Here is a 24157-nt window from a genome sequence, read left to right as displayed (position 1 = left end):
ACCACTTTTTCTTGAACTCCTGTAGCAGGTGACTAGGCACTTTAGGAGCTACCACCAGTCCTCAAGACCCTGCTGCAGATCGATAAAAGTGCCTACTTGAGGGGCAGGGCTGTTTCGAGGATCACAAATCTGCCCGTTCACAGCTGAAGCAGTTGAAGTTAAAACTTCAGATGTTTGCCCTATTGTACTGTGGTAGTGAGGGCTAACACTGTTGAGATGGGTCCCCACAAGTCTATACAGGGGTGTATGGCACTCAGAGTCTGCAGACTCCTGATTTCTATGGCCAGCTAAGGAGCTGTGCCGACCCTGTGTTCCTGGGCTACAGGAGCCAGCAGCTTATTTGTTCCCTCTCCAAGGCCAGGAGAATGGGCCAGGGCGCCTTTTGGGATCTACTTCCGGCCCAGTGGACTCCTGGTGCAGAGAGGGGAGGGAGGAGGTAAAAGGAAGAGAGTTTTTCCCAAATCCGGCACAGAGAATGGAGGGGGGAGATAAAAGGGAGAGAGGTTTTTCCCAAATCCAGTGCAGAGCGCGGAGGTAGGAGGTAAAAGGGAGAGAGGTTTTTCCCAAATCCGGTGCAGAGCGCAGAGGTAAATAGTAAAAGGGAAAGAGGTTTTTCCCAAATGGGCTTTTTTTTTTTTTTTTTAATCGCCGTGAAAGTGTGTGCATGTGTACTTATCCTAGCCTCTTGGGAGCTGCTCTTCACTGGTTCGGAGCGTCCAAGCAGAATCTCTGCTGCCGGCTCTCTCTCGATGTGGAAACTGCTCCTCAAGCAGGCGCACAGCACAGCTGTTTGCCTGCTTCGCCGCAGCCCAGTGTGGCTGTGTCTCTGCAGTATCGCTGCCACGGCTCTAGTGCTCCTCTCCTCTTCCAAACGGTCTTCCTCTCCGGTATGACTCAGATGGATTTCTTAACCTTGCCTTGTTCAGGGCTGCCAGATGTTCACGTAGAATCAAATCACTTGTTTTTCCAGGTCTTTGTTGTAAGAGGGATATAGGAAGTATCTAACTAGTCCGCCATGTTGACCATGCCTCTCTAAGATTTTTATCTTTAAAATTCATATTTACAAAGTCTCAACTTTGGAGTATATACACAATTTATATCTTTATCTATTAAAATTCGTATTTACAAAGTAACTTCATACATACACATACACAGACACACACACATACGCACACACACAATCTTCAAAACAATGCGATGTAGACAGGGAAATATTTTTTCAGTCTTACAACTGAGAAAATAGAGGCTCAGAGAGGTAATATGACCTGCCAAAGGTCACAAACCAGTGAATGAGATTTGGGAACTTTTCACTCTAAAATCCAGAGCTTTTCCCGTTCTTTATGTTCTATATCCTGGTCATGTATAAATGAATCATGTATGAATCCAAACTATTTTTAAAAAATAAAATTCAAACCATACATAATTTAGGATAAAATTTTTCTACCTTTTGCGATACTGAACAACTCAGGTTACTCAACTTCATAATTTTAAAGTCTTAATAATTCAACACTTAATAATTCATCCAGAAGGATGAAATGTGCTGCACATTTCAATAAATCCTTAGATCTAAGTACTAGTAAATGACTGGTTTCAAACTTACTTGTTCTCTCAAAATGCCTTGTCTAAAGTCTCTACTACAATCAAATTTCAGGGAACTACATAGAGCAGAAATGATTTAACGCACCACACTTTGTAAGCCTTAGTATTTTTCTTGAGGAATACTCCTGATACTCTTCTAAATAATCATGGTCTTTTGAAGCAATCAATGTAACTACCAGAAAATCTCCTTTGATACAAGAGTAAGCACATATTAGATTTCACAGCAAGACAAAATAATAAGAATACAAAGACATTTCTATTCAATTTTACACCAATATATTTTTCATATTGCTCAGCAATTTTTAAATCAGAAATTTTCAAGTAAGGCCTGAAGTTACAGTACTGCTCTGCCCTCTAGTGACTGGCTAGGTTTTGCTAACTACATCTTTTCTTTTTCTTTTTTTGTTTTTTAATTGCATTTTGAATAATACTTTGGATTTTTTTAAAATTTATTTTTAGTTACATATAATGACTGATTATTCAACATTTGAGTAGTGAACAAAGACTACTGATCAACTTTTAAGGTCTGGTTCGTGTTATGAACACAATGCAGGAATGAGGCCTCAAAATTCAAGTTGTTTTCAACTGACAACAGCAACTCAAAAGGTTTGATGGGAAGCGTACGGGACGGTGAGTTGAAGACAAATGGTGATGGAATAATGTGGAAAAGGATAGTGAGAATAGCAGCACAACTGGAAGAACGTAACCGACATCACTGAATTGTACATGTAGAAATTTTTGGAATGGTGTATCTTTGGCTATGCATATTTTCACCAAAAATAAAAGGTCCTCCAAGGTCGAGAAGGGAGAGTGTTGACATGTTGCAGGGCTGTTAACCAATGTCGTAAAACAATATGTGTACTGAATGTTTAATGAGAAACTATTTGTTCGGTAAACCTTCACCTAAAGTACAATGAAAAAAAAACAAAATTCAAGTTGTTTTCATAGGGATGATCCATCTAAGTATTCCAAACCAATAATAATAATATAACCTATTCCAATCCTTACTTATCATAATTCTATACAATTTACTTGGAAAGGTCAAAGAATTCCACTAGGTTCTTTGTTGAAATTTTTACAAAATTCTCAACTTTATAACTCCGTAATTGGTCAATTCTATTAGACTGAAGTATTAAGGTAATCAAGTGGTACTATATATACTGCACACAGAGGAACAATTTTCTACTAATTAGAAAAGAGTAAAAATATGCTTAATACAAAAACTACACTGAACATAATTTATCATTAATTACTGAAGTGGCAGTTGAGGATTTTCCTGAGCCTCAGTGTCATCATTAGAAAATTCACTGTCACTTCATTTACATGTGGAAACATTAATCAAGCATGCCAGTTAAGACAGTTACTCAACAGGGGTTCACCTTAGTATGTCATGAAGGGAACTTCTTTGTCATGCTACACTCCCTTGTACTTCCTCCTGCCATGAACCTTTTGTGATGAGCAGATGCATTTCTCAAACAGCCTTTCTACTCCCACTAATCCCAAGTGAACCACTTCTGTGTCTACAAACTTATGTTAAAAACAAACATGACTTCTGTACATGTGAATGTAAAAGGACACTGGAACATGTGGGGATAGTCCACGGGCAGTATGATGTGGTGGTTAGCAGCACAAACCCTGCGGCCAGACTGCCTGTGTTTAAACTCCAAATCTGTCACTTACTAGCAATGCGACCCGAGGCAGATCATTTAACCTCTCTGTGCTTCAGCTTCCTCATCTACAAAATGGAAATAAAAACAGTACTTACCAGTAATAATGTTCTATATATTGATAGGTATTTGGGTTACACAAGTGTATGCATTTATCAAAACTGAGAGAATGTACATTTAAGATTTGTGCATTTAACTGAATGGAAATTTTACATTAAAAAACTTGTATTTGTAGAATTCAAATGTTGAATTCTAGTATATAATATGCATCTTGAAGTATTTAGGGAAGCTGTAATGATGTCTACATTTTGCTTTGAAATGCATCAAAAAATAAATTGGATTGATGGATGGACAGATAAGACAGGTATGCAATAAAACAACTATAACAAAAGTTAATGGCAGAAATCTAGGTGGTGGTTACATGAGTGTTTAATGTTATATGTTTGAAAGTTTCATCATAAAATATTGGAAATAGCAGCTACTTCATAGGGCTGATGTGAAGATTAAATATATATACAAAGTATTATATATAGCCACTCCTCACTTATCAACATGGTTAAGTTCCTATATCCTAAACATAATCACATGGATGTCCTCTTTGCATTTCAAATTCAATCCATCCCAAACTTAACTTCCTCTTTCCCCAAATCAGTTTCTGGTATACCTCCCTACTTCTGGTAGTGGTATTAATGCTCTTCTGGAAAACCACACTTAAAAAACCTATCTTTGACTTGTTTTTCAACACCCTACACTTCCTTCCTTCTTACTATCCCCTATCCCTCCACACAAGTTCAGTCAATTGCCTAGTTTTGTAGCTTAGTATTTTTTAAACTGGCTCAGATACCTGGAAGTCATATTCTTTAAGGACCACAGTGAAAGCTAAATTTATAATCACTAAACACACACCAAAAAAAAAACTATTGTCATCAAGTCAATTTCGACTGATGCTGAGTGACCCCACATGTGTCAGAATAGAACTGCTCCATGGGGTTTTCTTGGCTGTAATCTTTATGGAAGCAGATCACCAGGCCTTTCTTTCATGGTACCACTGGGTGGGTTTGAACTGCCAACCTTTAGGTTAGAAGACAGGTGCAAACTGTTGCGCCACCCAGGGACGTGTTTCTCTCACGCACACACAAAGGCACACACAGAGGCTAAATAGTAGTAGGCATCAAGGGTTTGAGAAAATCTTCATTGAAGGAATCCTTAAAACTGAGCATCCATTCATTTTTGCCCCACGGACTGAAAAAAACACTTATCTGATTTTGGCTGTTGGATACCGCAATCAAAAATATTTCCAGATGCACACAGACAGGCAATAACCTTCATAATGCCTCTCACAGTGGTTCCATTTGCAGTAGCCAGCACCGTATAACAGAACTCATTTCTTCTCACCTGGGCTACTGCAAAAGTCTCCTACACAATCTTTCCAATGCCTCTTTTCCCTTCCAATCCATCCCATTTTTATCTCCTCTGTTCAGAAACTTTCACTGTTTGTCTGTCTTTGAAAAAGAAATAAACGTAAACTTACCCTGACATTCAAGGCCCTTTACATCTGATTTTCCACCAAAGTTACCCAATTTACCATGCATGTGCCCATCTACCTGACAAAAAGGTGTATTAACTTCTCCAGACTTCTATATTCGCCCCTCTACATGGTCTTCCTTGAAGAAGGGAGAACCCTGAGAATCAAGATCATCCTCGGAACTCTTAATGAGACTTATTAGTCTATTCCTTTTTTCTGCCTTTTTAGATTTTGCCTTATGTTTATATTACAACCCTTGCAATGTCTAACACACTGCCTTACACATAGTAGTTTCAGTAAATATATATTCGATAAACAAATACAGAAAGAGAAAAATATTATTTTATTTTTAAACAAAACTATTTCTCTAGTACAATTACTGTGGGCAGTCCAGGTCATAAAATGAAATAGGACAGAACATGAGAAAGACTAGAGAGCAACAATGATCTAGGGTGCAATCACTCTTATAGGTGGCCCTGAAAGGTTTGGGCCTTCAGCGTATAATAATTAAAGTGCAGACTAATAATTCCTGGTACTTATGCTTAGGATGTGTACATATTCAACTAGGAAAAGACAAAACTGCAATTAAAAATAAAAAGCAAACATCCAACACATACATTCTAAGTTATAGAGCAGATTTTAGAAGGAACCAAGGTATTTCATAGACACCTTCAGAATTATCTTCCGAACAGGTTTAGACACTATTGTTATGAGATATTAAAAATTAATAAGCAAAATATTTACTGATATTAGTGACAGAAGACCAAATGGTACTACTGGTTTGTGCTTATATACATGAAAATTTTAGAAAGTACATACTATCAACAGAGGTAGTATTTTCTGCAGGTATAGAAAAATATCTTCTTCTCTTGGATCAATTAATTTTACATTGCTAAACCACTGACCTAAAAAAGGGAAATTTTGCTTTTGTTTTTCCAGTTTATGACTGAACAGGTAAAGTCATGACTGAAATAGCTGTTTAACTCAAAATTTTTAAGTTTTCATAGTTAGGGTAAGATAAAAAATAACAAAATAGGTTTTATACTCTAAAAATTTATTAAGAATTCATAATACATCCTTGTTTTTGGAGCCCTGATGGCGCAGTGGTTAAGAGCTACCGTAAGCTACGGCTGCTAACCAAAAGGCCGGCACTTTGAATCCACCAGCGGCTCCCTGAAAACCCTATGGGGCAGTTCTACTCTGTCCTATAGGGTCACTATGAGTGGGAATCGACTTGACAGCAATGGATATCCTTGTTTTGCTAAAATAATTATAGTCTTCGATGAAAATTATCAAGATTATAAAAATTTACCATTAAGATTAACTAATTTACATGTTGTTTGGGTTAAATAGCAATAGTATGTAGCAATAATATTCCTAAAATGACTATAATAAATCTACTGAATGATAGAGATGGTTTCTCTCTTAACGTGATTATATGTTTCAGTTTTGATTAAATTGAAAAATTAATTGGGGGGAAGTATATGAGTCGGAATCGACTCAACAGCAATGGATTTGAGTTTTTTTTATTTTATTTCTTTTCTGCACGAACAAAGCTTTATTGAGAAAAGTAGCTCGCCAGCGTAGACAAAGATGGACAATCCAATGCTAGCCTTTGTCTCCTCGAATAAAAGGTTTACAGGGCTTATAAAAGTTTCCAGGCGGGAAATGGTTTCATCTTTATTCACAAAAGGGGTATGGGTTTCTTGGAAAAGGGTGTGGCAGGTGCACACACGCAAGAGGTAATTCAAGATGGAACCTGTAACAAAGGCTCCTGGGACTGGATGGCGGGACTTATTATGGGGTGCTGCGCCTGCGCAGTTCCCCCGTGGTGCCAGCTCAATTCCTGTCGCGGGTCTGTCGGTCACCTGCGGATGTCTGCGCATGCTCCAGGGACAAGATCGGGCCAGTTCTTCTGAAAAACATCTTATCAAGGAAGCACATTTAGAGTTGGGTGGGTTGGTCTTTCATTATCATGTTCCAAGATAACGGGTTTTGTGTCATTAGTTAAGCACATATTTTTAGTTCAGGGTCCTTTGCCTAGGGGCCCAGTCCCTTTTTCCTTCCCTATCTCATTCCCCCGAGAGATTTCATATTCATAATTCTTTATGAGGGTGTAGGGGCAGAGGTCTCTTCTTCTGTAACTTCTTCAAGCTGACACTGGGTTGTTGGCCTGCCTAGCAGAGTAGAAATCTCTCCATGGTCTAGAGTTTTCTTGGGGCTATTGGATTCAGACCCGGGAATGGGCTGGAACTCTTGCATCATCATTAATTTGACTTGGAACTGCTGGAGTCGAGAAGACATAAACTTAACCAGCACTTTGGGCAAGTAGGGACCAAATAAAAGTGGTAGAAGGATAGTTACTGTGGGTCCTAAAAGGGGAAGGAACCAGGTTATGGAAGGTAAATACCCTTTGATTAGATTCCAAATATTGTTACCCATTTGTGTATGGGCTGTCCTTAGCCACTCAACTTGTTTAAGGATCCTCTGAGCCCGGAGTTCTACTTCCCTAGAAACATTAACGTACATGCAGCAGGAAGTGTCTGCGACTATGCAGGTACCTCCCTGTTCAGCCAGGAGATAGTCCAATGTGATTCAGTGGCCCACGACTACATTGGCCAATGAGTTCAGGGATCTCTGTAAGGCTACAGACTTTGTCCTGAATTGGTACTGACTACTTGGACAACACTGGATAGATTTTGGACTTGAGCACTGGTGTAAACTGCACCCACTGTTAATCCAGCAAGTGCCCCCATCAAGACCGTGATCCCTAAAGCTACGAGGGTAATGGGTTCTCTTTTCCTTTGGCTGAGGGCTCCCTGGGAAGCTGGGTTAGTGCTTCCCTGAAAGATTGAAACTGTGTTGTTATTGAGGATTACAAGCCCAATGAAACAACTGGTGTTGACCAAGCTTAAATCAAGGCACCCTAATCCCCAAATCCTGTTGGCTTGGTCTAAGCATGCAAACCAATACCCTTTCGGGCACACTGGGTTTCCCAGGTGTCCGTTAGTAATGGGCACCGAGGTATCCCATGAAATCGGATTGGTTTTGGGTTGCCCTAAAAATGGTCAGACCTTTACGAAGGGGTCCGCACACCCCAGGATGTGTGAAGCTTCCTTCTAACCAAACACCTGTAGCACTGCTGACTGGGTTTGGTTTTAAATACCATATATAATTAAAAGAAACTCAAACTTCTATCGCTTACAATTATACAGAAAATATTTTAAGATATCTAAGAGTATAAAGAATGTTATTTATTCTTTTCTAATAATTTTAAACAAGTCCATCCTATATTCAATACAGATGTTTCCAATATAATACAGATGTACAAATTGAAGCTGGACACTGCCCTTGTTGTGAAAGGATACAATAACATGCCTAAAATTCAAGTCCAAGGAACAGATAAGCAAAAGAGTCAAATGCCATTTTTGACCTGCTGTCCACTTTGAGAATAAACACATTTTCTTAATAGCTCCTGCCATGTACTGGATTGGCTTTGTGTCCTCAGCACTTTACATCCTCATAACAACCTCACATTATGAATATTCACCCATTTCACAGACAACACTAAGTAAATTTCCCATGGTCCCAATGGTGATAAGCAGCTGAGTCAGATTTAGTCTTGGGTCCATCTAACTCCATAGCCCAGCTTCTAAGATAGCATGCTACAGCTCAAAAAAAGGTGATTCATTTAAATCTGTCTTCTATAGGGAAACCTTTTTGTAAGTTTCTGCCTATCCATAGTCATCTCTAGGAAGCAATAGTGAGTATTACGTAGCTGACAATATGAAGGCAAGAGTCAGAATATTTATAAACATAAGGAAGTAAAAGTTCTTAAATAATTTTTCAGCAGTACATTATAAACTTGAATGTATGAAATATTTTATTACGATGGAAACAATCAGTGAAAATTCTACGATTCTGATGATTAATTAAAAACTCATAAAAAAGATATGACTGGAACACCATTTACTATTAACAAGATATATCATCATAGTCTTATTAGAAAGATTTACCTTACTTTCTCTAAAAAGCGAAACTTTAAGTGAATAATAAAGAAAGGCAGCACCTATCATTTTAACAGGAACAACTAAACTTTCACACCTGAAAACTTTATCATCCACTTGCATATTCACTTACAAATCAAAATGAAAGATGAACTGTGTGTGTCAGGACTTTAAATGGGAGGAAAACATGATCGCTATAGCAAAAGGTGTAACAGTTAAGGATTAACGGTTGCTGCGGATTTGAAAATTTTCTCTATTGACTTTTTTAATAATACATCTACTTGATGACTTGGTAATTCTAGCAGTGCTGAAAACACAGTAGGTATTCCAAATTAGATTGAGGGCATGGACTGAGTTTCATGGACATGTCCACCTGGGTAGTGCCAGGAAGGAGGGAGGGAGGGAAAGAAGGAGGGAAGGAAGAAAGGAATCAGGGAAGGAAGGAAGGGAGGAAAGGAGGAGGGAGGGGAGGGAAGGAAGGAGGGAAAAAAGGGAGGGAACGGAGGGAAGAGAGGGAAGAAGGAAGGAGGGAAGGGAGGGAGGGGAGGAAGGAAGGTAGGAAGGAAGGAAGGGAAGGGGGGAAGGAAGCAAGGAAGGGAACGGGGGAGGGAAGGAAGGAAGGAGGAAGGGAGGGAAGGAGGAAGGGATGGAAGGAAAGAAGGGAGAGAAGGAGAGAAGGGAGGGAGGGACAGAGAGAAGGGAGGGAGAGAGGAAGGAGGGAAGAAGGGAAGGAAGGAGGGAAGGAAAAAAGAGGAGGGAGGGAAGGAAGAGAGGGAAGGAAGGAAAGAGGGAGGGAAGGAGGGGAGAGGGAAAGTAGGGACAGAAGGAGATAAGGGAGGGAGGGAGGTAAGGAAGGAGGAAGGGAAGGAAGGTGGGAGGGAGGGAAGGAAGGGAGAAGAGAGGGAAGGAAGGAAGGAGGGAGGGGGGGGAGGGAGGGAAGGGAGGGAAGGAGTTCAGCAAGAAACCCTTGCTGATTCAGTGTACACTACAAATGAGCCACCAAATACCCAGAAGTTTTTTGCTGCTCATTTCAAGTTCTCAAGCTTGCCAACATTTATTGATTACAGGACTAACTGCAAATTTAAAGGCACAGAGACACTTTTTATATTTAAAGAACACTGCTCTCCCTGAACTCAGTCTGGGAAAAATAATTATCTCCATATAGACCACAGATGCTAATTAAACACCAAGTTTCATGGAATACAGGGTAAATGAAATGTGAGCTTCTGTAATACTAATTCACCAACTATTTCTGAGCAACTTCTAGAGTCAGACACTGTTTCTAGGTATTGGGGATGCAGCAATGAACAAAGCAGACGTTCTAGCATAAATTTAAACCACTTCGCATCCTGAAGAGGCTATATGAAAGAATGACATGTGTACACTTATACAGACATACTTGTGGATGTATATACACAATCTTCAGTTAACACAGTATATATTTTACACTGAAATGCAAAAAAACTATGAGAGAAGTGTTACAAGCAATTTCCTTCCTATCAGATCAATTTATTTTCCTGGAAAAACATATTTTCTCTATAATAGAGATCAGAGAAATACAGGCTTCAGTATAATAATACTTGATTTAGCCATCACATTTCAAGAGCAGCATTAATGCATGGACAGTGAAGTCAAACCTGAACATATTTATATGTACTGTTCTTAACTAGTGAGTTCCACAATCACTAGGATGATCCTATGGTTGCAAAAAAATAATTTTCATTACATTAAAGTATTTTGAGTTTTTCAGTAAATTACTTTTTGGAGAGACTGAAACCAAAAGTGTATGAAAGAGTTAAAATATCTTTCAACTAATTAAACTGCTGTCCATAAACTGGATCACTGCTTGACAGTTTATCATTTAGTATATAACCCACAACGTGAGCTGACAGATTTAAAAAATCAATTTAAAATTATTTTTACATAAAAGCGTTTAAGTCTCAAAAAGTGAAAAGTGTTTAAAAGCTTCTTTCCTTTTCTGTTTTAGATGAACACCAAATCTCCAGAAACTGAAATTATTCTAGTGACTCAGAACACACATATGGACACGAGCATGCACACACACACACACAAACATACACACTCGCACAAAATGTCCAAAGGTAAAACTAGGAGATTTACTTTGAGCTGACATCAGTAACCAACAAGTAAACTCTTTCTTTATTCATCACTAATCCCAGGTGTCCAATAAATGATTAAGCTAATAGAAAAAGTGTATTATTACATAGCAGAAGGAAGTAGTATATAGACATTCAATGGATTACATTTAGACTAGTAGTTGAGAAATGCAGACAACCATTACCTAACTTAACAGCTGATACCAGAGAAAAGAAAAAAAGGAAGGAAGAAAGGGAGACAGTAAATGGTAGATCTACCAGATTCAGGACTCACTGACTTCTGCTGGCATTATTTCAAATACATATTCTTTTCTTTTTGTTTATCAGAATCTTAAATATATGCCATTCCTTCTTTGAATTCTCAATTGACTTCACAAAAAGAATACTGTCTTGAACAATGTGAATTGGCTTGATAGATTACAGTAAATAGAAACAGAAATAACCCAAAAGATTAACCATCTGTTGTTTCTCAATCTAATTTTCAAATATATTCTATTCCTAAATAACAATGAATACACATGGATGTCCACTTTTACAATGTTGCAATTCCTTCACATGTATGACACTCATTTTCATGCACAGTGACTTCAAAGTGAGGAAAATATGAACTCCATCATTTCAAATGTCTCCCACCCTAAAGGCTGGCAAAGATTTTTTAGAATCATAAACCAAATTTTTTTAATTTATAGATTAAATAACCATAGGGAGTGTATATTTTTTAAGTCTTTCACTTCACTTTTAAGTTCTCAGGCTTTAGTAGAAAAGAATGATAACCACCAAGCATGAAGAGTTCCTATTTTTGAGGCAGTTTTACTCGACCAATAATCCAGCTGATGGAGTCACTGATGGTTACATAGATGCTCCATTTACAAAGAGAACAGCTTGAAACAATTTGAAGAATAATTCATCAAAAATAAAAATTTTTAGATACATGTGTTATTTTATATTAAACACATGAAATTTTGTCATTTTAGAACAGCAAAGGGCTTTGAACCATAAAAAGATATTACTATGCTGTGCCTGATTCTGAGAGTTCAAGGGGACAATGTAAAGAGAGATGTTTTCTAAGGAGATTAAATTAATTAAATCTTCATTGGCAAATAATAACATAAGTTAAAAATCTTGAAATAGAAATGCTGATTTTTTGTTTAACCAAACAGCATTTGCTCTACATAGTGAAAAAAATCTCAGGGGCACCATCTCCTGTTTTTGTACCTTGCCTCAAGAGTCTGTGAAATTTGATTTAAGCCCTGATCCTGACCTCGTCAATACTCAGAGCAAAGGCCATATATTCACTCCTGTCAGTCACTCTGTCCTTAGGACTTCTACATTCTCAGTGGCAAGAAATTAAGTTTTAGATCAGAGGGTGGCTAACATTTCTACAGGATTCATCCTTTCTCTCCGTGATAAGGATAAAGAAGAATGTTAGGTTCTCATATATTATTTAGGACTATTACAAAATTCTTGGTATGTGTATTTATATGTAAATAAATAAACATACATAGACCCACATATACTGTCAGATGTCTATCAGTGGTATTTTACAAGACAACCAAGATCCTTGACCTTTGATTACATTTTTTTTTTTAACTACCGCTACTTAAGTGCCTCCCGTGTACCAGGTATTATATCAGGCACCTGACATAACTACCTCATTTAATTCTTACAACCCTCCAAGGTAGAGATTATCTCCATATTAAGACAAGAAAACAAAGTTTCAGAGAGAGAAAATAATCGCCTAAATTCTTTCATTTAAAAAATGTCAGAACTAGGATTTATACGTGCTACTCTTGTTCAAAAACTCATGCTTTGCTATACTGTCTTGTCTCCTAGCCTTACTTTATATTTAAAAAAAAAAAGACTCAGATGTCTAAGCATGCTTCTTTCCCCCCATTCGTAAGAAACTATAAGCTAGCAAAGCATCATATATGTACTCCTCAATCTCTAAATCATCTTAATACATACAAGTCTGGTTGTAATGTTTTAGAATATCTCTAGGCTTAATCAAATCAGTCTTTGCTGGAGTTCCATCTGTTGTCTAGCATTTTTCTAGGAGGCTTAGGAGAAAATAATGGAAAGTCACTGTGTAATGAATAAACCTCAGGTGGAGTACCACAGAAAAACTGCTGGGATATAATTGCTAAACTCCCTACCATGTCTGCATTCTTCATCTCTAGAATGATTCCTAAAATTGCACTTAAGTAGACAAAGGCAACTGGCTACCATTATGTGGTAAAATTGTTACATTACTACCAAAAAAAGCAAAATACCCATTTTCTCATTCTCTTCCCATATCAAATTAGGTAATATTTGTCAAAGCTCTGTAACCTATTATACATAGGTAAGAAACTATCACAAGTATCATTATTTCCCTTCTCTGATTCTGTATGGAAACTGCTGAGAGTCCAGTCTGTAGTAATTTTAATTTATTTTAAAACTACTTATAAAACAATGATGTAAGCCCCATTATACAATACTATAAACCCTTACTGCATGGTGGAAAAAGTTCTAATGTTTGAAAGCTTTAAGAAACTCTGGAACTGTATCAATTCTTCATTCTTTAAAGCTTGCACAGATAAGGTTTCATGGCCCACTGTGTTCCATGTAATCACAACAGAAGGATTCACGATCACATAATTTTAGAAAATCTTGGTTAAACAATTCATTTACTACAGACTAGTTTTCATTTACCATTGACTGGGTTAAATAATTCATTTAAACAGATTAATTTTCCACAGGACTTCTTGGACTCTTTAAGATACTAGTAGACTCTGTCTCTCTAGAAGAGCAACAGATAGTACTATGTAGATTATAGTATAGTTAAAACAGTCACTGCCCCCCCGCCCCCCACCATTCAGCCTTTCCCTGCCTTCCCTTCTTGAAAAGGCCACTCCTAACAAGAATTATCTTTCTCCACTCCATGACACGAGAACTGGCCATGTGACAGGCTTTGGCCAATGAAATATGAGTGGAAGTGACACATGCCACTTCCAAGCAGCTGCTTTAAGAGCCCTGTATCCCCCATCACTCTCTTTTTCTTCTGCCACAAGCTTGCGCATCCCAGAGAGGCTGCTCTTCAGTTTTGGTCCAGGAACAAAAAGGACATGGAGCAGAGCAGTAGCACATTCAAAAGAGACATGACCAGAGTAAGAAATAAACTTTTACTACTATAAATTACTAAGATTTGGGGAACCTTTTGATACTGAAATGTAACTTTGCCTAAACTGACTAGCGTAGCATGTTTTCCTGATTTATTTGATCCTGGCATCCTTTTGTCAAGCAACATCTTCCAGGATTTATTTACTAAATTATTGCTGGTTTTGCATGGCATCTTTTTTTTCTTAGTTAGCACTGTATTTACGATAAGCATAAAAATATTTTACATATGTAAAGTAGAAGTATACAGTCTTAGTCAACATCAATTAAACTTTCTTAAATTTTATCAGCAATTTGAATTTTTGTCAATTTACGCCTAGTTAAGATAAGAAATACATTTTATTGCAATAATTTATTATTCAAAAATCATAGATAGATGGCTACTTAGTCAAGACTGTCATAGTAAAGATAGTTCATGGTTTAGGTTTCTGAACAGGGCACATAAAGTATCCTACTGCACTTCCAAGAACTTAGTAAATTTAAAATATTGCCACAAATTTAATTTTCTTTAAACCTCATCATACTCAAATTCCCTTTTGGATTAGCAATTGAGAATTTACTTGAAATCTCAGTATCAATTTTTGAATATTCATAGTCTTTTCTGCTGACCTAGCAACATTCAGTCCATACTTGCTAAAACAGGAAGGTAGACAGATATTCTAGACAGATTTAATAAGCTAATAAATAAAATATTTTAAAAATAAAAGATTTAAGATTACTTTTACTTAGAAAGTTAAAGAATAAGATCACTTCCTAAAAATTACAAATGATCAACATTTACTAGATTTGTTCACTTTCATTCACATTATGTTCCTCAGTCTTACAAATCATGTTCACCATCAAGGGTCAAGACATCAATAAAGCAATCACACATTTAATTTTCAGACTGTGAAAACTCTATACATTTGAGTAATCATTGAAACTAATTTTCAAATACAACTGCCATATTTTACAAGTTTAAAATTTTGTTTTCCCTAAAGCAACAGCTTTGAAAACAAGATAACTTATGTACATGAGGACAGAGTTATATTATCTTTGAGTTTCAAAATTTGATAAAATCTGTCACATGCATTTATTTTTAAATCTCAATGTTCTCTTCCTTGGCTGCTTTTTATATTTAAAATAGTTTCATGGATGCAGGAAATCTTAGCTATATAAGGATCTCTATTATTTTTAATTGGTAAGAAAAACTCCATACTGCCTTGATATGATTCACTTTTTAAGTCACAGTAGTACAAAAAGCAGGTTTTGGAGGACAGGCCAATTTAATATTAATTTAGGTATGTAGTCTCTAGATATCCATGACTTGAATAAATTGACTTTCAATAATAACACTCTACTGTGGAGAAACAAATCGGATATTTTAAAATAGTTAACAAAGAAAAATAATGATTTTAAAGGAAAATTTAACTTACTTGATGGAGATTAAAACGTCACTTTAAAGAGATAAACAAAATTGACAAAAAAATTTAAACAATTGTCACACTTTCTCAATCAATATGGAAGGTGAATCCATCAGATGGGAAACAGTTGAGATGGACTCTTTGATAGCACACGGTTCCTGACCGCGTCACTACTTCCAGGGAAGTAAGGTACACCACTGGTGCTGCTCTTACCAGTCAAGCCAAGGCTTTCCATTGTGATTTCAACGGAACATCAGAACTTCCAGCTTCTGTGATGTAGCAGGATTCTGTGAAAGATCCAGAGCAAAGCAATTAAAATGGTAAGCCACGAAGGCCTTTCAAGTAATGCTGACACTTATTCTCATTCAGCAAAATAATCTCCAAACAGAATGAATTAATAGTCAAGCAATCAAAATCAGGCAAACTATTAAATGCCTTTAAGATAATATTATCTAGAGAAAGTGTTTACTCTCAACTTTAATAAACAAAAAGAGAGTCACTAAAACTATTCAATGGGAATGCTAAGATTAATGTTACTGAGACAAAAAACTACAGGATAAATCCCTTGGAAAAAAATGAGGTTAAATCAAGGACAGATTACCCAATAAGCAACGTACAGACGGGCTTACCTGTGCTTACTTACTAATCCGTACTGCACAATTCACCTGTTTTTCGCCACGTCTTTGATGTAAAACTGTTCACTACAGATTAGTAAATAAACACAATTAAGTCTGTGGGTACTTTGCTTACTGTAAGCAGCCCATTCGTACCCCGCTTACTGGTTAATCTGCCCCTGAGTTAAATCGACATCATTACTAAATCTAAGTTATTTTGAATGACTAGCCCAACTCAGGAGCTCTGGTGGCAAAGTGATTAAGAGCTCAGCTGCTAACCAAAAGGTTGGCAGTTCAAATCCACCAGCTGCTCCTTGGAAGCCCTATGGAGCAGTTCTACTTTGTCCTATAGGATTGCTAAGAGTCAAGTCGGAATCAACTCCACAGCAATGGGTTTGTTTTTTTTTTTTATTTTTTGAGCCCAACCCAACTAGATAAGCTTTGATTCAGACATTAATATCCTGAATTTATTTTTTAGATGTTTTAAAAATTGTGAGTAAAGCAAGACAGTTAAAAAAGGGGGCGGCGGGGAGTGAGTGAGACTGCAACCAAACAATTAGTTTCTAGCTACAAAGGATTATGTAAATATAGGAAAACAAAAAAAAACCCTTGCCATTGAGTCAATTACGACTCATAGCAACCCTATACGACAGAGCAGAACTGCTGCACAGGTTTCCAAGGCTGTAATCCTTACGGAAGCAGACTGCCACATCTTTCTCCTGCAGAGTGGCTCTTGGGTTCGAACCACCAACCTCTCCATTAGAAGCCAAACTACTTAACCACTGTGCTGCCAAGATTCCTTTTAAATACTGGAAAGAGATTAAAATCAGCAGATGGTGTACACAAATTAAATGCAACATTCTACATTAACAGCACTACACATACAGACATACACCTAAATCATCATTTTTAAGAATTAAAAGTTATCATTTTCATAGTTTCCGTGTGAGATGCATTCATTTAGTTCCTAGGATGTTTTAGTGGGAATACTGAGTTCACACTCAACTAACAATCTCCTGCCTCCTGCAGATTATAACAGTGCCACTTCTTAAATTATAACACACTCTAAAAATCAGTATCACTTAGTGGTTTATGGCTTTATCAGTGCTATTAGTCATTTTATGGCTTGGATGAAGGGCTTTTTTTTTTCCCCCTAATCAGCCACTATGATATTTAAGAACTGCCTCTCACACATTAGACTGCAAAAATGTGCAATGATTCATCTGAGTAACCCTATCTAGAATTAGATGATTCAGTTGTCACCCAGTGCTATTAAAGAAAACAACAGCAGGAAACAATGAATAAGGTGTTAAATGGTGTCTCATGTGGTTTCCAAAAGATACTACTCATTCATCCCACATTTTTTAAAGCGAGGCTATGGATGAAAGAATAAATCTAGATCTTTGAAGCAATCTACAAAAGACACATATGAATACTTTCCAATTAAATGCCTATGTTTCTACTACACTTTATGAACTCTGAGTACAATTCCAAAAACTGATGAAATAAATGGTATGAAAGTCTATTCTTAATCATCATGAAATAGGCAACTAACATTATTGTTGTTTTAAGAAAATCACATCTACTAAATATCTCATATATTTGCATACTTTTTTTCATATAAATTCATAAAAGTGAATATACAGAACCATTAAAAAAACTGTAAAATAAATAAAAACCACAAATAAATAAATATAAATAACTGTCAAGTAAATAAATTGATATAAACAAAAAAATGTGATTTATACTGCAAAATTGTGAGAGTGGTCCGTCATTAATTTTGACAGTACAGGTTTATTATTTTGTTTTTAAGATTTGTTTACTGTTTAGTTTAAGAAGCGAGCACATGTTACTGGAAAAATAAATATGATAATATATCATTTAGGCAGAACTTCCTCTAGAAGCTCAAAAATAAACTCAGTAATCTTCAGATACCCTTACAGATTTATTCATTTCTATAATTATATATATATATTTGTTGTTGTTAGGTGCCATCGAGTCAGTTCCAACTCATAGTGACCCTATGGACAAACAGTGACCCTATGGACAACAGAAAGAAACACTGCCCAGTCCCATGCCATCCTCACAATCATTGTTATGCTTGAGCCCACGGTTGCAGCCACTGTGTCAATCTATCTCGTTGAGGGTCTTCCTCTTTTTCGCTGACCCTCTACTTTACCAAGCATGATGTCCTTCTCCAGGGACTGGTCCCTCCTGATAACATGTCCCAAGTACATGAGACGAAGTTTCACCATTCCTGCTTCTACGGAGCATTCTGGCTGCACTTTTTCCAAGACAGATTTGTTTGTTCTTCTGTCAGCCCATGGTATATTCAATATTCTTTGCCAACACCATAATTCAAAAGCATAAATTCTTCTTCGGTCTTCCTTATTCATTGTCCAGCTTTCACGTGCATACGAGGCAACTAAAAATACCATGGTTTGGGTCAGGCACACCTTAGTCCTTAAAGTGACATCTTTACTGTTGAACACTTTAAAGAGGTCTTCTGCAGCAGATTTGCCCACTGCAACATGTCACTTGATTTCCTGACTGCTGCTCCCATGGGCATTGACTGCGGATCCAAGTAAAATGAAATCTTTGACAACTTCAATCATATATATATAGAGAGAGAGAGATATAGACCATAACTACACCTTATTATGATTACTGTTTAATAATTTATCACCTGTGATGCAACTATCTGTGGCTAAAGCAGAGGGAAAGAAAGTTGGCTATGCTGTGGCCACTGTACCTTTTAAAACTCCTAGGGTAACAAACAAATCGCGTTGGGCTTAACTGGCCAGGAGAGAGAAGCCAGGAATCAGCCAGCAGAGGAGAGGTCAATTTCAAGGCTGAAGATACTGCCTGAGACTGCCCTCTGAGTTCTGTGATAGCTGAACTCAAGAGACTCTAGATTTTATCTGGCTGGTACAAATCCCCACGAGTAGCTTCAGAAAAGCAGTTTCAGCATAAGCTGTTCTGCATGTAAACTACATGATTTTCACAAAGTGTTTTGATTTGAGGGAAACGGGTGGCTGTGCGTTGTGTCAGAAGGGCAGGCTGGCAGGCAGGGAGATATGCTTGAAGTGTGAACACAACGCAGCTGAGCGGTGACTTGAACGTGCTCTAAACCAAGACTGGGCAGCTTGTCATGTGAGCCACCCGTGCCCGTTTGTGCTCTCAGAGTCCCATTTAAGCTTCCTCCCAACCTCATTCTCACCCACACAGGGCCTCGCGTTTCTGATTCGCCATGATTTAGCCCCCACTGCCTCATTAAGAACTTTCCTTCCCCTTTCCAAGGCCTGCTTCCTACCCATGACAGTACCTCCCACGGGATGCATACCAGCCGGGCCTGACCTGGCACAGCTCAGGATTCCCTCCGAAAACCCTCATCAGGGCAGGGTGGACAGCCATCTATTAAATATCTATTACGTGCCTCTTACCACCAATAGGATATCTGACTTGGCACCTGAAGACTCTATCGTAAAGATCTTGGCCTAAGCAATCACTGAAATATCCTGAACCAACTGGCTTTCTGGCACAGCTCACACATTGCACCTTGGGGTGCTCTGTTTTGAAAAGCCTATTATACTAAAAAAAGGTGAGGTGCCACTTCTTACAATGAGGCTGACTCCCAATTAGTGATAATGTCCAGGACAGCATTCAGAGGCACATCATGGCAAGGTTCCCTTTTGTGCTCACACTGTGTGTTTCACACCCTGATGCCACTGCTACCTCGTCACTGTAGAAGGGACTCCAAGGTAACCATGTGGCCCACTTACATGGAAGAAAATTTAATCCCCACGAATGACTGCTTTTCTGATGTTTTCATCAATTCTCTGGGTAATGGATTAAGCTTTAACTAACTCATTTTCATACATACCCCTAATTCAATCAAGCTCAATAAAACTCATTTCGGGACTGCAATTATTTGCTAAGGAACAATTACATTCAAATAAAAAAAAAATTCTGGGCATGATACAATACATGGTACAGATGCCTCTCCATTTATGGAGCAAGAATAACAACAAAAACAGTCAAACTGCTAGAAAAGGAAGTCTATTTTTCCTCTTCTTCCTGAAAATAGAATATTCATGCTTTTACACCTGAAGAAAACAAAATGGTGAACCTGAGAAAGCAATTTTTTAAGCTATTATTTTAAAATTATGCTATGTTTTGAAAGATTCTTCATTTCCAACCTAAGAGTTGGCACGACCTCTGAGGACCAAAACAGGCCTAGGACACAAACTAAAAGTCCTAATACCCACCTATCACTAAATCTTCCACCAGCTTCCTCCATTTTCCCAACAATACGTATTCCAACCGCTACTTTACAACGCAGTTTTTCCTAACAGATTTTTTCTGTTTTAAACCGACCACTTCTCCTTCACAAGAACACAATTTGCATCTTTTGCTCTTTTATATACTGAAAAGCAAGCCCACTGCTGTCGAGTCAATTCCAACTCACAGCGACCCTGTAGGACAGAACAGAACTGTCCCATTGGGTTTTCGAGCCTGTAATCTTTATGAAAGCAGACTTCCACAGTTTTCTCCTGCAGACTTCCTGGTGGGTTTCAAACTGCCGAGCTTCCAGTTAGCAGCCAACTACATAAGTGTGTGTGTGTGTGTGTGTGTGTGTGTGTGTGTGTGTGTGTGTGTGTGTGTGTGTGTGTGTGTGTGTGTGTGTGTGTGTGTGTGTGTATATAGGTATACATATATATATATATATTACATACTACACGTTTATAAATGAACTTAAATACAAACTCCATGCTTTTATTTCAGTGTAATACGTCACGTCTGTACTAAAACAAAAACTTGTTGATTTAACTAAAGCCTTCTCTGCCCTGTGTGTGCATAAGGTTTTTTTCCCGACTACTCTATATTCCTTACTCCTTTAATCTTCTCAATGTAAGCATCAGGCACAATATAAAATATTACAGTACTGAAAGTGATGCTGTTACACCAGCTGTTCTACAATTCTAGCCAATGAATTCCATGCCTCAGGTCACTGTGGTCCACCACAGACTGAAGGATACTGATCCTAGAAATGTTAAGCTAATAGTCTGGCCTCCAGTTAAATCATTTGCCGAAATAAAATATCTTCACATAGACAAACATAACTGCAGGAACAGACACACACACACACACACACACACACACACATATTTTAAATAAAGATACTGACAGTATAAAATATGAATAAAGACAAAGCTGTTACTAAATCACTCACCTGTCTTTCATAGTTGAAGCCTAAACCGCAGCCATTTCGTAGGCATTTCTGGCCAGGCATCAATCTTAAACTGAAATTACAAGTGTCAGCTAAACTGAGAATGAAAATCTTTTAAAAGAAAACACAAATCTGAAGTGCCTATCTCTGTCTCCTTCTCTCCCCACCCTGACATTTCCTCATGACCTAGAGCCTTTCAGTTAAGAAACCTTAAATATGGTAATAAAGGCAAAATACGTCTTAGAGTTCCCCCAGACATCTAATGGCAAGCTAAAGTAACTATTAAGTGATTTCATATTCATCCACCTCTTTGGACTCTCCAATAAGGTGACAGACAACACTAGCAGGCAGAAATAGAAAACTACTTCTCTAGTATTCCTTCCTCAACATGGACCTCTGAGAGCAAGATGAGAGACTTAGAAATTCCCTCCCCTTCAATACTCAGTATTGCACCAATTATAAAATGATGTGTGGTATCCACAATGGTTAAACACTCAAATGCCAACAGAAAAGTTGGTGGTCCAAACCCACTCAGCAGCTCTGCAGGAGAAAGACCTGTCAATCTGTTTCCATAAAGATTACTGCGAAGAAAACTCTATTGGTCAGTTCTACTCTGTGACAACTCAACAGCACCCAACAATAACAACATATACCTATATGCCAACAGAACGGAGATGCAGACCTTTTACTGTTTAAGAAATTATTAATAACCAACTATGTATTAACACTGCAGAAAGTATTATAACAGAGTCCTGTTTTCCGGAAGCTGATATCTAGCTAGGTAATCACATACATACAAAAAAGTTGCATAATAATAGAGAGTAATACATAATAAATGTCAAAATGGAACACACATAATTTTTAAAAAGTTAGAATGACCAACAGGACCTTTATGCAGGAGATAAATAAAGCCATCACCTGAAGGATGGGTGGTAATTTGGGTTGCAGAGAGACAGGATGGGGAAGTGTGTTACACGCACTAGCAGAGGATGAGCAAAGGTTCAGAATCTGGGAACAAGCATGATGTGCTGGAAGGGCTAGCATGCAGGTTTAATTAAAGAGCAGGGTTCACATAGAAAGAGTGAGACATGAAATGAGAAAAGAATGCGATTTGATCCTTTTCTCTTCACAACTTCATAAATAGCAGAGTAAGGTTGTCATTGTTGTTAGCTGCCCTCAAGATGGCCCCCAATTCATGGGAGGCCCCTGCACAACAAGATCGGACCATAGGGTTTTCATTGGCTGACTTTTTTTCCCCCAGAAGTAGATCGTCAGGCCTTTCCCCAGTCTGTTTTAGTCTGGAAGCTCCGCTGAAACCTGCTCAGCATCACAGCAACACCAAAGCCTAATGTGACAGAGGAGTGTTGGCTGCACTTGAGGTGAATTGGTCAGCAATCTAATCTGGGTCTCCACATGCAAGGTGAGAATTCTACCACTGAACCACCTCTGCCCCCTAGAGTAAGATTAGCAGAATGGTGTCATGGAAAGCTGACTGGCCTTACGGCATAACCCTGCATCCACTACTTGACCAGACCCATTACTGTGGATCAATTCCGATTCATAGCCACCCTGTAGGACAGAGTAAAAGTGCCCGACAGGGTTTCCAAGACTGCCACATCCTTCTTCTGCCAAGGAGCTGGTGGACTCGAACCACCAACCTTTCAGTTAGTAACCAAGTGCTTAACACTGAACCACCAGCGTCCACTGCTTAAAATCCTACAATTGTGGACTAATTTCTAAAAGCTTCTGAGTCTCCATTCATCATCTACAAAATGGGATAACAATCCCTATCTCTGAAGGGTGCTTTAAGAATTACTAGAAGACATTATAAATGCAAACCACCTGATGTACAGTGAGTGCTCAATAAATGTCAGCGACTTTTCTCACCAGAATTCAAAACTAAGTGTTAGAAGAGCATTTCAGTCAAGTTACACGGTGAACATACTGAACTCTTGCCTTGAATATTCTTGGCATTCCAATGCTGAGTGAATTGCTACTTTCCCAAATGGTGTCTCACTATACATTTAAATTTAGGTGGTTTTAACATACGTTTAATTCTGACAATCTGAGCAACTGCTTTTTATTACTACCAATTTCTAGGTACATTAGCTGATTTGATAATGTGGATATTTCATTATAATGATCATTTGCTGTAAGTTTGTTGCTTCAAGAACTATGGTGGAACCATGCATTTCTGCAGTTTCCCTAAGTAGAGGGGGGAACTGAGTAAGCATTAGTCCAGTCAGAAGGCCTGGCAGGGAAGCACTGAATGCCTCTTTACACTTCCATGAACTATATAAATGTGACTTTGACCTTCTCAGGCAGGGGAAATTATACATTTAAGGCAAAAAGAGTTTCACTTCCAGGAAACATATAAAAGCATGCTCACCAGCAGCCACCACAGTCAAAAAAGACAGGGAACCCCCAGGTACTTTAGGAAAGTTTATTAGCTCAATCAAACGGCTGAGCACTGAGCTGGAAAATAAGGGTGAGGATAATCCCAGCTGTGTGGTCTACCCCTTAGAGACTGGGTCACTTCCAGTAAACCCTGACCTATACACTTTCACGATTAGCCTGGCCCTTTAGGGAAAGGTTTGCAAACGAAATCCCCTGGAGAAACCTCAGGACTTCCTTGTCCTTTGAGGTAAGTAGGACTTCTTTGGCTACTTTCATGAAGCAGTAATTCGCAATACACAGAAAATCATATTCTTACTAAATAAATTTAGTCCAAAGACATTTGATAAAAGGAAGTCAGTAATCAGCAATTTACATTATTGTAAATGGAAAGTATTCTGTTCTGAGAAGGAAAGGACACTAGTCTTTCTCTTTTTTCCTTTAT

The 24157-nt window shown here is 38.0% G+C and overlaps 1 protein-coding gene across 10 annotated transcripts in view; it reads right to left on the bottom strand.

The window, feature by feature from the left end:
* The window catches only part of BBX (BBX high mobility group box domain containing), a 348585-nt gene that overhangs the window by 188186 nt on the left and 136242 nt on the right, over positions 1-24157 (bottom strand). For 9 of the 10 annotated variants that reach the window (XM_023732891.1, XM_023732886.1, XM_023732883.1 and 6 more), the window contains one exon: positions 15688-15761. The gene's annotated coding sequence lies outside the window, so the exon portion shown is untranslated. Of the gene's footprint in view, positions 1-15687; positions 15762-21321; positions 21392-24157 lie in introns of all 10 variants that reach the window. The other variant, XM_023732885.1, reaches the window with a different exon arrangement.

This window comes from Trichechus manatus, unplaced genomic scaffold, assembly GCF_000243295.1.
Source record: "Trichechus manatus latirostris isolate Lorelei unplaced genomic scaffold, TriManLat1.0 scaffold00055, whole genome shotgun sequence".
NCBI lineage: Eukaryota > Metazoa > Chordata > Mammalia > Sirenia > Trichechidae > Trichechus > Trichechus manatus.
Note: the sequence above shows the minus strand (reverse complement) of the source record. Positions and strands in the feature narration are given on the sequence as shown.